Raw genomic sequence first — 13417 nt, forward strand, 5'->3', positions numbered from 1 at the left:
ATATTGCAATTTAAACAAAAATTGAAATTTAATCTAGCAAATATATACAATAATATACAAGAAGGCATAAATTATCAATTTAAAATGCACATGCCAAGATCAAATTTCATCTTTTTGAACCTGCTTTTATCAAGAGGTTTTGTGAAAATATCAGCACGTTGATCTTCAGTAGGAATATATTCTAGAGATATAACTTTTTCTTCTACTAATTCCCTTATATAATGAAATCTAATGTCAATATGCTTAGTACGAGAATGCTGAATAGGATTTTTTGAAATATTTATCGCACTGGAATTATCACAGTGTAATAACATAGAATTCTGTTTAATTCCATAATCACTTAGCATTCATTGCATCCAAACAAGTGTGTACATGCATTACCAGCTGCAATAGCTTCAGATGTTGAAAGTGATATAGAATTTTGTTTCTTACTAAACCAGAAACTATACAATTTCCAATAAAAACAACCACCACTGGTTGATTTTCTATCATCTAGATTACCAGCCAGTCAGCATCGAGTACCCAACTAATTGAACATTGGTTTCATGAGGATACCAGAGACCAAGATTTACTGATCTTGCGACATATCTAATAATTCGCTTGACGAATCAAGTGAGATTCTTTTGGATCGATTGATATCTTGCACAAATACCAACACTTAGAGAAATATCGGTCTACTAGCGTTAGATATAACAAACTACTAATCATACTCCGATAAAGTTTTGAGTCAACATTTTTACCATTCGAGTCTTTTGATAGTTTCAGGGTAGTACTCATAGGAGTATCGAAATTCTTGCCATTCTCAAATTCAAATCTCTTAATTAGATTCAAGGCATATTTAGATTGAGAAATGAATATTCCTTCAGATTGTTGCTTTACTTGCAATCCAAGGAAATAAGTCAATTCCCCAACCATGCTCATTTCAAACTGTGATTTCATCAAATCTGCAAACTCAGTAGTCAAGTCAGTACAAGTTGATCCATAAATGATATCATCAACATAAATCTGTACCATTAAGATATGATCATTTTGTTTTTTAACAAACAGAGTTTTATCAACAGATCCCATTTGAAAATTATGAGTTAAAAGGAATTTCGTTAGTTTCTCATATCATGCCCTAGGTGCTTGTTTTAATCCATAAAGTGCCTTTTTAAGCCGATATACATGATCAATATTTTTGGAATCTTCAAATCCCATTGGCTGTTCAACATAGACTTCTTCATGTAAATCGCCATTTAGAAAAGCACTTTTCACATCCATCGATAGATCTTTATCTTTTTAAAACATGCAATGGATATAAATAGTCCGATAGATTCAAGACGTATCGGTGCAAAGGTTTCATCGAAATCAATCCCTTCAATTTGAGTATAACCTTGTACCACCAGTCTAGCCTTGTTTCTAATTATATTTCCACATTCATCAGACTTATTTTTGAAAATCCATTTTGTTCCAATGATGTGTTTATCTTTAGGTCTTGGTACGAGATACCAAACATCATTTCTTATGAATTGGTTGAGTTCATCTTGCATCGCAACAATCCGGTTCTCAGCCAGAGCTTCTTTTACGTTAGATGGTTCAATTTGAGATGTAAAACATACATAATTACATATATCCTCAAGTTGTCTACGGGTGCGAACACCAGTGAGAGGGTTTCCAAGAATTTGTGTGGTTGGATGATCTTTAACAGTCCTCAACTTAGAATCAGTTTGATTTGATGAAGTATCAGGTTTATCAATGATTAGTACTTCATCATTATCTGAATTAGAAGTTGGTGTGTTTAAATGATCATTAATGACAACATTAATGGATTCTTGAATCACACCAGTCCTTTTGTTCAGAACTCTATAAGCTCGACTGTTTAAAGAGTATCCTAGAAAAATACCTTCATCACTCTTCGTATCGAACTTTTCCAAATTTTCACGATCACGTAAAATATAGCACTTGCTGCCAAAAACTCGAAAGTATTTAACAGTAGGCTTTTTATTGAACCACAATTCGTAAGCCGTCTTATTATTATCTTTGCTTGTGTAGACTCGGTTAATAATATAGCAAGTTGTGTATGGCTTTGACCCAAAGATTTTTAGAGAGCTTCATGCTATTCAACATGACATTAGCCATTTCTTGAAGCACCCTATTCTTCCTTTCTACAATTCCATTTTGTTGTGGAGTTTTGGGAGCAGAGAATTCATGTAATATTCCTTGGTCGGTACAGAACTTCTCAAAATTGCTATTCTCAAATTCAGATCCATGATCACTACGAATTTTACTGATTTGAGAGAATTTTTCAGTTTAAATCCTTTTGAGAACTTTTCTTACTTCTTCAAGGGTTTCAGATTTATCCCTTAAGAAGACTACCCAAGTGAATCTGGTAAAGTCATCAACTATTACTAGGATATACTTTTTCCCACCTCGACTTTCTGTTCTGGTAGGTCCTATCAGATCCATGTGGAGAAGTTCGAGTGGTCTTGATGTGGTATTTGAATTCACCTTTTTGTGTGAGTTCTTTGTTTGTTTGCCTATCTGGCATTCACCACATATTTTATCTAATTTCTAAAGTTTGGGTAAACCTCTTACAAGTTCTCGTTTGCTCAATCGATATAAATTTCGATAATGTACATGTCCAAGACGTTTGTGCCATAAATCAGTCTCGTCTGTATGGACCATGTAACATGTTTGATTAGATGAGCTGGATTCACTAATAATATAGCAATTTTCAGGCGTTCTACGTCCCAGTTAATATTACAGAACCCTTATTATTTAGTATTTCACAGCTTTGATTAGAAAACCGAACATTATGGTTATTATCACATATTTGTGATATACTAAGCAAGTTGTGCTTTAGGCCTTCAACATATAAAACATTTTTAAACACTGGAAGATTAAAAAGTTGAACCGTACCTTGGCCTAAAATCTTGCAGTTGCTTCCATCACCAAATGTGACTGAACCATCAGTCATATCTTTCAGATCGGTGAATAAGGCTTTGTCACCTGTCATATGCCTGGAGCATCCACTGTCTAGGTACCACTTTGAATGACTTGTTGCTTTGAAAGCGGTGTGAGCAACCAAGCAGGTGACTTTAGGAACCCATTTCATAACTGTTTTGGGTTTAGGAACATAGTTGGTCTTCTTTTGTGTATACTTGTAGGAATGACCTATACAGTTAGATTTTGATAGCTCCTTGAGTAAATCAACTATCTTTTCAGCTAGTGGATTTCGATTCTGATTAAAGTTGACATGGCTGCTTCTAGGTTTTTGAAAAGTTTTTGAATTTCTAGAAAAATCTTGATAAGTACTTTTCCCTTTTGAGTTTGAGGACTCTCCTTTAACAAACATAGGAGGAGTATACTTTTGTTTAGGAGGTAGATTTTTATCATACCCCAACCCGGATCGATCGCCACATTTTCTTGATCCGGATAACAATTTTTCTAACTTTGGATCACCTTGGGCATATTTCCATGTGTCCTTTAAACTCAGAAGAGAGGAAACTTCAGTTTTAAGTTTCTCAATTTCAGATTTTAAATCAACAATTTGAGAGTTTTTAAATTCCAAATCGTATTTTAATTTTTCAAAATTATCTGAAATTTGTGATTTTTCTAAGACAAGCGATTCAAAACAATTTTTGAGTTTAGAAAACTTTTCTTTTTGAAGTTTAAGTTTGACAGCAATTTTACAACTTTCCTTATATAGGGCATTGTAAGCATCTTGAAGATCATCTTCATTTTCACATTCACTATTCAGATTTTCTTCACTTGTAGAGTCATTATCTGAAAATGTGAATTTGGCTAGAGTCATAAGAGCTTTGACCTCATTGCCCGACTCGGTTTCAGAATCTTCTGATTCAGAAGAACCTTCAGAATCAGATGATTCATCCCATGTTGCCAACATACCCTTTTTCCTGGGTTTGTCCCTTTTAGGACATTTATTTGCTAAGTGCCCATATTCTAGACAGTTGTAACATTGACTATCTTTCAAAGATTTTCGAGATTTGGGTTTAAACTTCTTTTTGTCATTTGATTTTTGAAAATCAACTCTTTTCTTGCTTTTGAAAATTTTGTAAAATTTTTTAGCTAAAAGAGCCATGTCATCTTCCGAATCAGAATTTTCTTCTGAACTACATTTAGAAGATTTTAGTGCGATAGATTTACCTTTAGGAGCTTTAAAGTTTAACTCGTAGGTTTGTAGAGAACTAACTAGTTCTTCAACCCTCATATTATCCGTATCACGAAGTTCCTGGATTGCGGTTACTTTGGAATTGAACCGTTCAGGAAGTGAGCGTAATATTTTTGCACATACTTTACTTTCTGGGATTTTATCGCCAAGACCCCACATTGAGTTTACAATGTCATTCAATCTAGTGTAAAAGTCCATAAACATCTCATTTTCCTCCATATGAATTTCTTCAAATCTGGTTGTGAGGAGTTGGACTTTAGATTTTTGACAATTGTAGTACCCTCGTGTGTCATTTCTAATATATCCCAAGCTTGCTTTGCGTATCACAAGAGATGATTCTTTTGAATTCATCCGGTGATAGTGCGCAAGTAATTGCATTTAGTGCTTTAGCATTTGCACTACTCTCACTTTTCAAGGGTGGTCCATTGGTAATATGGTGTGGTTTTCATAGACTTTGAACCATCAACCCCAGTAACTTCCATGATAGGAGGATTCCATTCAGTCACTGTGGCTTGCCACACATTTTCATCCATTGATTTGAGGAAGATCCTCATTCTGGCTTTCCAATAAGCATAGTTGGAGCCATCAAAGGGTGGAGGCCTAGTGACTGAAAGGCTATCAAAATTTGACATCTGAATAGCTTAAATCGTTAGCTCAGGAATTAAATCCAAGAATTAAAAAGGAGCTATTAGGCTCTGATACCACTTGAAAAGGCCAAGCTATATGTCCTAGAGGGGGGGTGAATAGGACAATGCCAAATAAAAACTTATAACAGCGGAATAATAAAGAAAATGATAGCCAAATTAAATAATAATGCAGGAAAGAAAAACAACCTCAAAATTCAGATCTTGAGAGGTTGATACAAACGTTATTCTAAGGACAACCTTACACCAAAAACAGAGTTTATGGTAGGACAACCTTATTTCTAGAAAGGTCTTTGTATCAAGTCTCAAATCGAAGAGGAATACAAAAACAAATATGAACTGAATTGAAATAACTTGTAATTAAAGATGTATTGTTCTAGGGACAGCCATACACCATAAAAATGGCAGGGCAACTTTGCTGGAACAACTTTCAAATGAAATTGAAAAACAAGCTTTCAAATGAAATTGAAAAACAAGCTTACAACATTCTCACAAAGCTTGAAATAATTACAACATTCACCACCATACATACATCCCACAAAAAGAATAAAAAAATTAAAAGAATAAACAACCACAACACAAAGGATTTATAGTGGTTCGCCTGTGTGTTCACCAACTGTTATCCAACAGCCACACAAAAAGCTACTCCACTCCTAATATCCTCACACAGGGGATATTAGCGTTCACTAAAGATAGGTTTTCCCAGGTTCACCCAAAACCCTTACAATTGTGTCTTTGTATGTGGGCTTACACAATTAAAAAACCCCCACTTCTGAGTTTTCCTGGCTTTCCTCAGATAACCAATATAACAAGATTTTTCTGGCAAATCTTGAAAGAAACCAAAATAATAGAAAGGAATTTACAATATGTAAAATACCTGAATATCTTCTTCGTTGTAGCAGCCCGGTAAAACCAAATCAAAGTAGATGATTGAATGTCCAAGTTCAATGTCCAGTACTCGATTACAATGGTTCTAGTTCTAATAGATTTTAAATTAAACCAAATAGGGCTTGCCTTAATTGATTTTGATTCCAAAGAAAGGGAATAACAATTCCTCTTTTCAAATCAGATTGGAATAGTAGAAACAAAATCAATTAAAATAAAGCTAAGGAAAGAAGATATTAAATAAGCACACTTAGCTTAAATGGAGCACAAAATTATCTCTCAGAAGTTCGACGAGGATTGGCTTGAATACTATAATTAAATCGATGATTTCTTTTGAGATTCGTGCTCTATTTATAGGTGAGAAGATCAGGTCTTCGAGGTCTAGAGTGCTCTTCGACTAGTTGAAGCCATAATGGATATTTGAAAGATTAGGCGGGATAAGCGTAAACCGTTCTACGATCGGTCGTAGCCCTCCTACGATCGGTCGTAGGTCACCTACGATCGTCGTAGGTTTCCTTCGATCGGTCGAAGAACCTCAAAGGTTCCTTGGACTTCGAGTCGTAGATTCTACGACGGGTCGAAGATGCAGAAACACTGTTCTTACGACTGGTCAAACAGATTCCGTGACTAGTCGAAGGCTAACAGATTTTATCCGAAATTTGTAACAAACTTACGATCGATCCAGGAAATTCTTAGACCGGTCGAAGCAAGTCTAGGACTAGTCGAAGCAGACCTAAGACTAGTCGAAGAACAGACCAATCACATGTAAAATAACATTCGACTTATGTATCCGAAATGACCTACTTCTAAGGTCATCCTATGGTCAAACAAACCTCAATCATGAAGTATGGACATTAAAACAAGAGACCATGAAGAATGAGCCTTGAAGTCTTGATGTAGACTAAACCTTGAAGTAGCTCAATCATGAAAGTGGCTTGAGTTTCAGCTTGAGTCTTGAGTTCAGCTTGACTTTCAACTTGAGTCTTGAGTTCAGCTTGAGTCTCAACTTGAGTCTTGCCTTGTACTTTCTTTTTCTTTTCAGCTTGAGTCTTGTGAGCAGTTCCTGCATTCAAGAGTCTTGTCTTGTGATCAGTTCTTTCATTCAAGATCCTGAGTCTTGTACTTGAGAGCTTTGCTTGATGTGAGCTTAGCTTGTTCATGTATGTTGATCCTTGAGAGAGCTTCACTTATGCAAGTTATATATAACAGAGTATAATAGTGATTTTGGCACTACAAATTTGACAACACATAGGGATAGAAACTATAGCACTTACAGACTTCTTCATGTAAATCGCCATTTAGAAAAGCACTTTTCACATCCATCTGATAGATCTTTATCTTTCTAAAACATGCAATGGATATAAATAGTCTGATAGATTCAAGATGTGCTACTGGTGTAAAAGTTTAATCGAAATCAATCCCTTCAATTTGAGTATAACCTTGTACCACTAGTCTAGCCTTGTTTCTAATTATATTTCCACACTCATCAGACTTATTTTTGAAAATCCATTTTGTTCTAATGATGTGTTTATCTTTAGGTCTTGGTACGAGATACCAAACATCATTTCTAACGAATTGGTTGAGTTCTTCTTGCATCGCAACAATCCAGTTCTCATCAACAAGAGCTTCTTTTACGTTAGATGGTTCTATTTGGGATGTAAAACATACATAATTACATATATCCTCAAGTTGTCTACGGTGCGAACACCGGTGAGAGGGTTTCCAAGAATTTGTGTGATTGGATGATCTTTAACAGTCCTCAACTCAGAATCGGTCTGATTCAATGAAGTATCAGGTTTATTAATGATTAGTACTTCATCATTATCTGAATTAGAAATTGGCGTGTTTAAGTGATCATCAATGACAATATTAATGGATTCTTGAATCACACCAGTCCTTTTGTTAAGAACCCTATAAGCTCGACTGTTTAAGGAATATCCTAGAAAAATACCTTCATCACTCTTCGTATCGAATTTTCCCAAATTTTCATGATCACGTAAAATATAGCACTTGCTGCCATAAACTCGAAAGTATTTAACAGTAGGCTTTTTATTGAACCACAATTCATAAGCCGTTTTATTATTATCTTTGCTAGTGTAGACTCGGTTAATAATATAGCAAGCTGTGTTGACTACTTCAGCCCAAACATTTTTAGAGAGCTTCATGCTATTCAACATGACATTAGCCATTTCTTGAAGCACCCTATTCTTTCTTTCTACAATTCCATTTTGTTGTGGAGTTTTGGGAGTAGAGAATTCATGTAATATTCCTTGGTCGGTACAGAACTTCTCAAAATTGCTATTCTCAAATTTAGATCCATGATCACTACGAATTTTACTGATTTGAGAAGATTTTTCAGTTTGAATCCTTTTGAAAACTTTTCTTACTTCTTCAAGGGTTTCAGATTTATCCCTTAAGAAGACTACCCAAGTGAATCTGGTAAAGTCATCAACTATTACCAGGATATACTTTTTCCCACCACGACTTTCTGTTCTGGTAGGTCCTATCAGATCCATGTGGAGAAGTTCGACTGGTCTTGATGTGGTATTTAAATTCACCTTTTTGTGTGAGTTCCTTGTTTGTTTGCCTATCTGGCACTCACCACATATTTTATCTAATTTTTGAAGTTTGGGTAAACCTCTTATAAGTTCTCGTTTGCTCAATCTATATAAATTTCGATAATGTACATGTCCAAGAAGTTTGTGCCATAAATCAGTCTCGTCTGTATGGACCATGTAACATGTTTGATTAGATGAGTTGGATTCACTAATAATATAGCAATTTTCAGACGTTCTACGTCCAGTTAATATTACAGAACCCTTATTGTTTAGTATCTCACAGCTTTGATTAGAAAACCGAACACTATGGTTATTATCACATATTTGAGATATACTAAGCAAGTTATGTTTTAAGCCTTCAACATATAAAACATTTTTAAACACAGGAAGATTAAAAAGTTGAACTATACACCTATAATCTTGCAGTTGCTACCATCACCAAATGTGACCGAACCATCAGTCATATCTTTCAGATCCGTGAATAAAGCTTTGTCACCTGTCATATACCTGGAGCATCCACTGCCTAGGTACCACTTTGAATGACTTGTTGCTTTGAAAGCAGTGTGAGCAACCAAGCAGAAAACTTTAGGAACCCATTTCATAACTGTTTTGGGTTTAGGAACATAGTTGGTCTTCTTTTGTGTATATTTGTAGGAATGACCTATAGAGTTAGATTTTAAGAGCTCCTTGAGTAAATCAATTATCTTTTCAGCTAGTGGATTTCGTTTCTGATTAAAGTTGACATGGCTGCTTCTAGGTTTTTGAAAAGTTTTTGAATTTCTAGAAAAATCTTGATAAGTACTTTTCCCTTTTGAGTTTGAGGACTCTCCTTTAACAAACATAGGAGGAGTATACTTTTGTTTAGGAGGTAGATTTTTATCATAGGCCAACCCGGATAGATCACCACATTTTCTTGATCCGGATAAAAGTTTCTCTAACTTTGGATCACCTTGGGCATATTTCCATGTGTCCTTTAGACTCAAAAGAGAAGATACTTCAGTTTTAAGTTTCTCAATTTCAGATTTTAAATCAATAATTAGGGAGTTTTTGAATTCCAAATCGCATTTTGATTTTTCAAAACAATCTGAAATTTGTGATTTTTCTAAGACAAGTGATTCAAAACATTTTTTGAGTTTAGAAAACTTTTCTTTTTGAAGTTTAAGTTTGACAGCAATTTTACAACTTTCCTTATATAGGGCATTGTAAGCGTCTTGAAGATCATCTTCATTTTCACATTCACTACTCAGATTTTCTTCACTTGTTGAGTCATTATCTGAAAATGTGAATTTGGCTAGAGTCATAAGAGCTTTTACCTCATTACCCGACTCAGTTTCAGAATCTTCTGATTCAGAAGAACCTTCAGAATCAGATGATTCATCCTTTGTAGCCAACATACCCTTCTTCTTGGGTTTGTCCCTTTTAGGACATCTATTTGCTAAGTGCCCATATTCTTGACAGTTGTAACATTAACTATCTTTCAAAGATTTTCAAGATTTAGGTCTAAACTTCTTTTTATCATTTAATTTTTGAAAAATCAACCCTTTTCTTACTTTTAAAAATCTTGTAAAATTTCTTAGCTAAAAGAGCCATATCATCTTCTGAATCAGAATTTTCTTCTGAATTACATTTAGAAGATTTTAGTGCGATAGATTTACCTTTAGGAACTTTAAAGTTTAACTCGTAGGTTTGTAGAGAACCAACTAGTTCTTCTACCCTCATATTATCCGTATCACGAAGTTCTTGGATCGCGGTTACTTTAGAATCGAACCGTTCAGGAAGTGGGCGTAATATTTTTGCACACACTTTACTTTCTGGGATTTTATCGCCAAGACCCCACATTAAGTTTACAATGTCATTCAATCTAGTGTAAAAGTCCATAAACATTTCCTTTTCCTCCATATGAATTTCTTCAAATCTGGTTGTGAGGAGTTGGACTTTAGATTTTTTGACAATTGTAGTACCCTCGTGTGTCATTTCTAATATATCCCAAGCTTACTTTGCAGTATCACAGGAAATGATTCTTTTGAACTCATCCGGTGATAGTGTGCAAGTAATTACATTTAGTGCTTTAACATTTGCACTACTCTCACTTTTCTGAAGAGTGGTCCATTGGTAATATGGTGTGACTTTCATAGATTTTGAACCATCAACCCCAGTAACTTCCATGATAGGAGGTTTCCATTCAGTTACTGTGGCTTGCCACACATTTTCATCCATTGATTTGAGGAAGATCCTCATTCTGGCTTTCCAATAGGTATAGTTGGAGCCATTAAAGGGTGGAGGCCTTGTGACTGAAAGGCTATCAAAATTTGACATCTGAAATAGCTTAAATCGTTAGCTCAGGAATTAAATCCAAAAATTAAAAAAGAGCTATTAGGCTCTGATACCACTTGAAAAGGCCTACCTATATGTCCTAGAGGGGGGGGGGGGTGAATAGGACAATGCCAAATAAAACTTATAACAGCGGAATTAAATAGAATATGATAGCCAAAATAAATCACAATGTAAGAAAGTAAAATAACCTCAAAATTCAGATCTTGAGAGGTTGATACAAATGTTGTTCTAAGGACAACCTTACACCAAAAACCAGAGTTTATGGTAGGACAACCTTATTTCTAGAAAGATCTTTTTATCAAATCTCAAACCGAAGAGGAATACAGAAATAAATACAAACTGAATTAAAATAAATTGTAATCACAAATGTATTATTCTAGGGACAGCCATACACCATAAAAATGGCAGGGCAACCTTACTGGAACAACTTTTAAAGGAAATTGAATATCAAGCTGATAAAGGAATAGCAGAAAATAAATTCTAAACTATTACAAATTTCTCACAATGCTTGAATTAAATGATTACAACATTCACCACCATACATACATCCCACAAAAGAATAATTAAAGTTCAGAAGTATAAATCATTCAACCACAACACAAGAGATTATAGTGGTTCGCCTGTGTGTTCACCAACTGTTAAACAACAGCCACATAGAATGCTACTCCACTCCTAATATCCTCACACAGGGGATATTAGCGTTCACTAACAAAATAGGTTTTCCCAGGTTCACCCAAAACCTTTACAATTGTGTCTTTGTCTATGGGCTTACACAATTAAAAAACCCCACTTCTGAGTTTTCCTGGCTTTCCTCAGATAACCAATACAACAAGATTTTCTTGCAAATCTTGAAAGAAACCAAAACAGAAAGGAATTTACAATTAAATGTAAAATACCTGATTATCTCCTTCGTTGTAGCAGCCCGGTAGAACCAAATCTGAGTAGATGATTGAATGTCCAAGTTCAATGTCCAGTACTCAATTACAATGGTTCTAATTCTAATAGATTTTAAATTAAACCAAATAGGGCTGAGCTTAATTGATTTTGATTCTAAAGAAAGGGAATAACAATTCCTCTTATCAAATTAGATTGGAATAGCAGAAACAAAATCAATTAAATAAAACTAAGGAAAGAGAATATTAAATAAGCACACTTAGCTTAGATGGAGCACAGAATTATCTCTCAGAAGTTCGACGAAGATTGGCTTGAATGGATTAATTAATTCGATGATTTCTTCTGAGATTCGTGCACTATTTATAGGTGAGCAGATCGCGTCTTCGACTGGTCTAGGGAGCTCTTCGACTAGTCGAAGCAATAACAGATATTTAAAAAATCAGGCGCGATAAGCTTTGACCGTTCTACGACTGGTCGAAGGTCTCCTTCGACTGGTCGAAGAACTTGAAAAACATCGCTGGATTTTGAGTCGAAGTTTTTCGACTGGTCGAAGATGCAGTCGACACTGTTCCTTCGACTGGTCGAACAGATTCCTGGACTAGTCGAAGCCTAACAGATTTTATCCGAAATTTGTAACAAACTCACGACTGATCGAGGAATTTCTTAGACTAGTCGAAGCAACTCTAGGACTAGTCCAAGAAGGCCTAGGACTAGTCGAAGAACAGACCAAACTTATGTAAAATAAACATTCGATTTATGTTTCCAAAATGACCTACTTCTAAGGTCAACCTAAGGTCAGTCAAACCTCAACCATGAAGTAAGGACATTGAAACATTAGGAACTAGTGACCTTGAAGTATGAGCCTTGAAGTCTTGATGTAGTTGAAATCTTGATGTAGCTCAATCTTGAAAGTGTCTTGAGTTCTTTACAAACTGCCTTGTACTCTTCTTGAAGTCTTGCAGCTTGAGTCTTGTCTTGTGAGCAGTTCTTGCATTCAAGATTGATCCTTGTACTTGTGAGCTTTGCTTGTTGTGAGTTTAGCTTGTTTATGAATGTTGATCCTTGAGAGAGCTTCACTTATGCAAGTTTATATAACAGTGATTTTGGCACCACAAATTTGACAACAGACAGGGATATAAACTATAGCACTTACATAAATCAAGCCTTTAATAGGTCCATAACCCATGCCAAAGATAATCCAAAAACATTCCAGAATTGTTTTGGATAGCAAGGTATATCAGAATATATTTGACAAGAACTGCTGAATAAAGGGGGAAATCCTTCACAAAATTAGTGATATGATCCACCTTAGTGGGCCCCACAAACACCCAGACCAAATCCCCTTCATGAAACTCATTGCATGCATCAAATATGTGGCAAATGGGACGCTAATGTCCCTAAAATGGACAGTAATGGGCGTCCACCTTGCTTGGACGATTTGGTAGAGCACGTGGAAATCCTCCATCATACTTGTCGATGCGAGGTTATTCCCTCGCCTCTAATCAACAAGTTGGCCGCAAAGGAAACGTGTGCGGCAATTTTTCTCCTGTCCACTAGTGAGGTTAGTATCACTGGCATGCACCACACCATGCTCTATTCCCATGATATGGGCCATGACACCTACATCGACTCTGGCTTCAGTTCTCCCCAACGGAATGGTAAAATGGAGAGGCTCTAGATTTGGGTCCCTTTTATGCGCATAGAAGGCTCGTACAGCGCCTTCACTAGCATGTGTTTTCCCTTCGAATATGGGACCCCACCCATTTTCTAGAAGGATGTCAATCACTGGATATAGCCCAAATAACTTCTCATCAATGTGAGCTTCAAACACAACTATAACACCCCGGGTTTTCATGGGCAATGTACGAACTCAGCTCCCGAATTCCCAGGTGTCATGGGTGCCCTAATGGGCTTCATATTTTAATTACATT

Source organism: Magnolia sinica, chromosome 14, assembly GCF_029962835.1.
Source record: "Magnolia sinica isolate HGM2019 chromosome 14, MsV1, whole genome shotgun sequence".
NCBI classification, from domain to species: domain Eukaryota; kingdom Viridiplantae; phylum Streptophyta; class Magnoliopsida; order Magnoliales; family Magnoliaceae; genus Magnolia; species Magnolia sinica.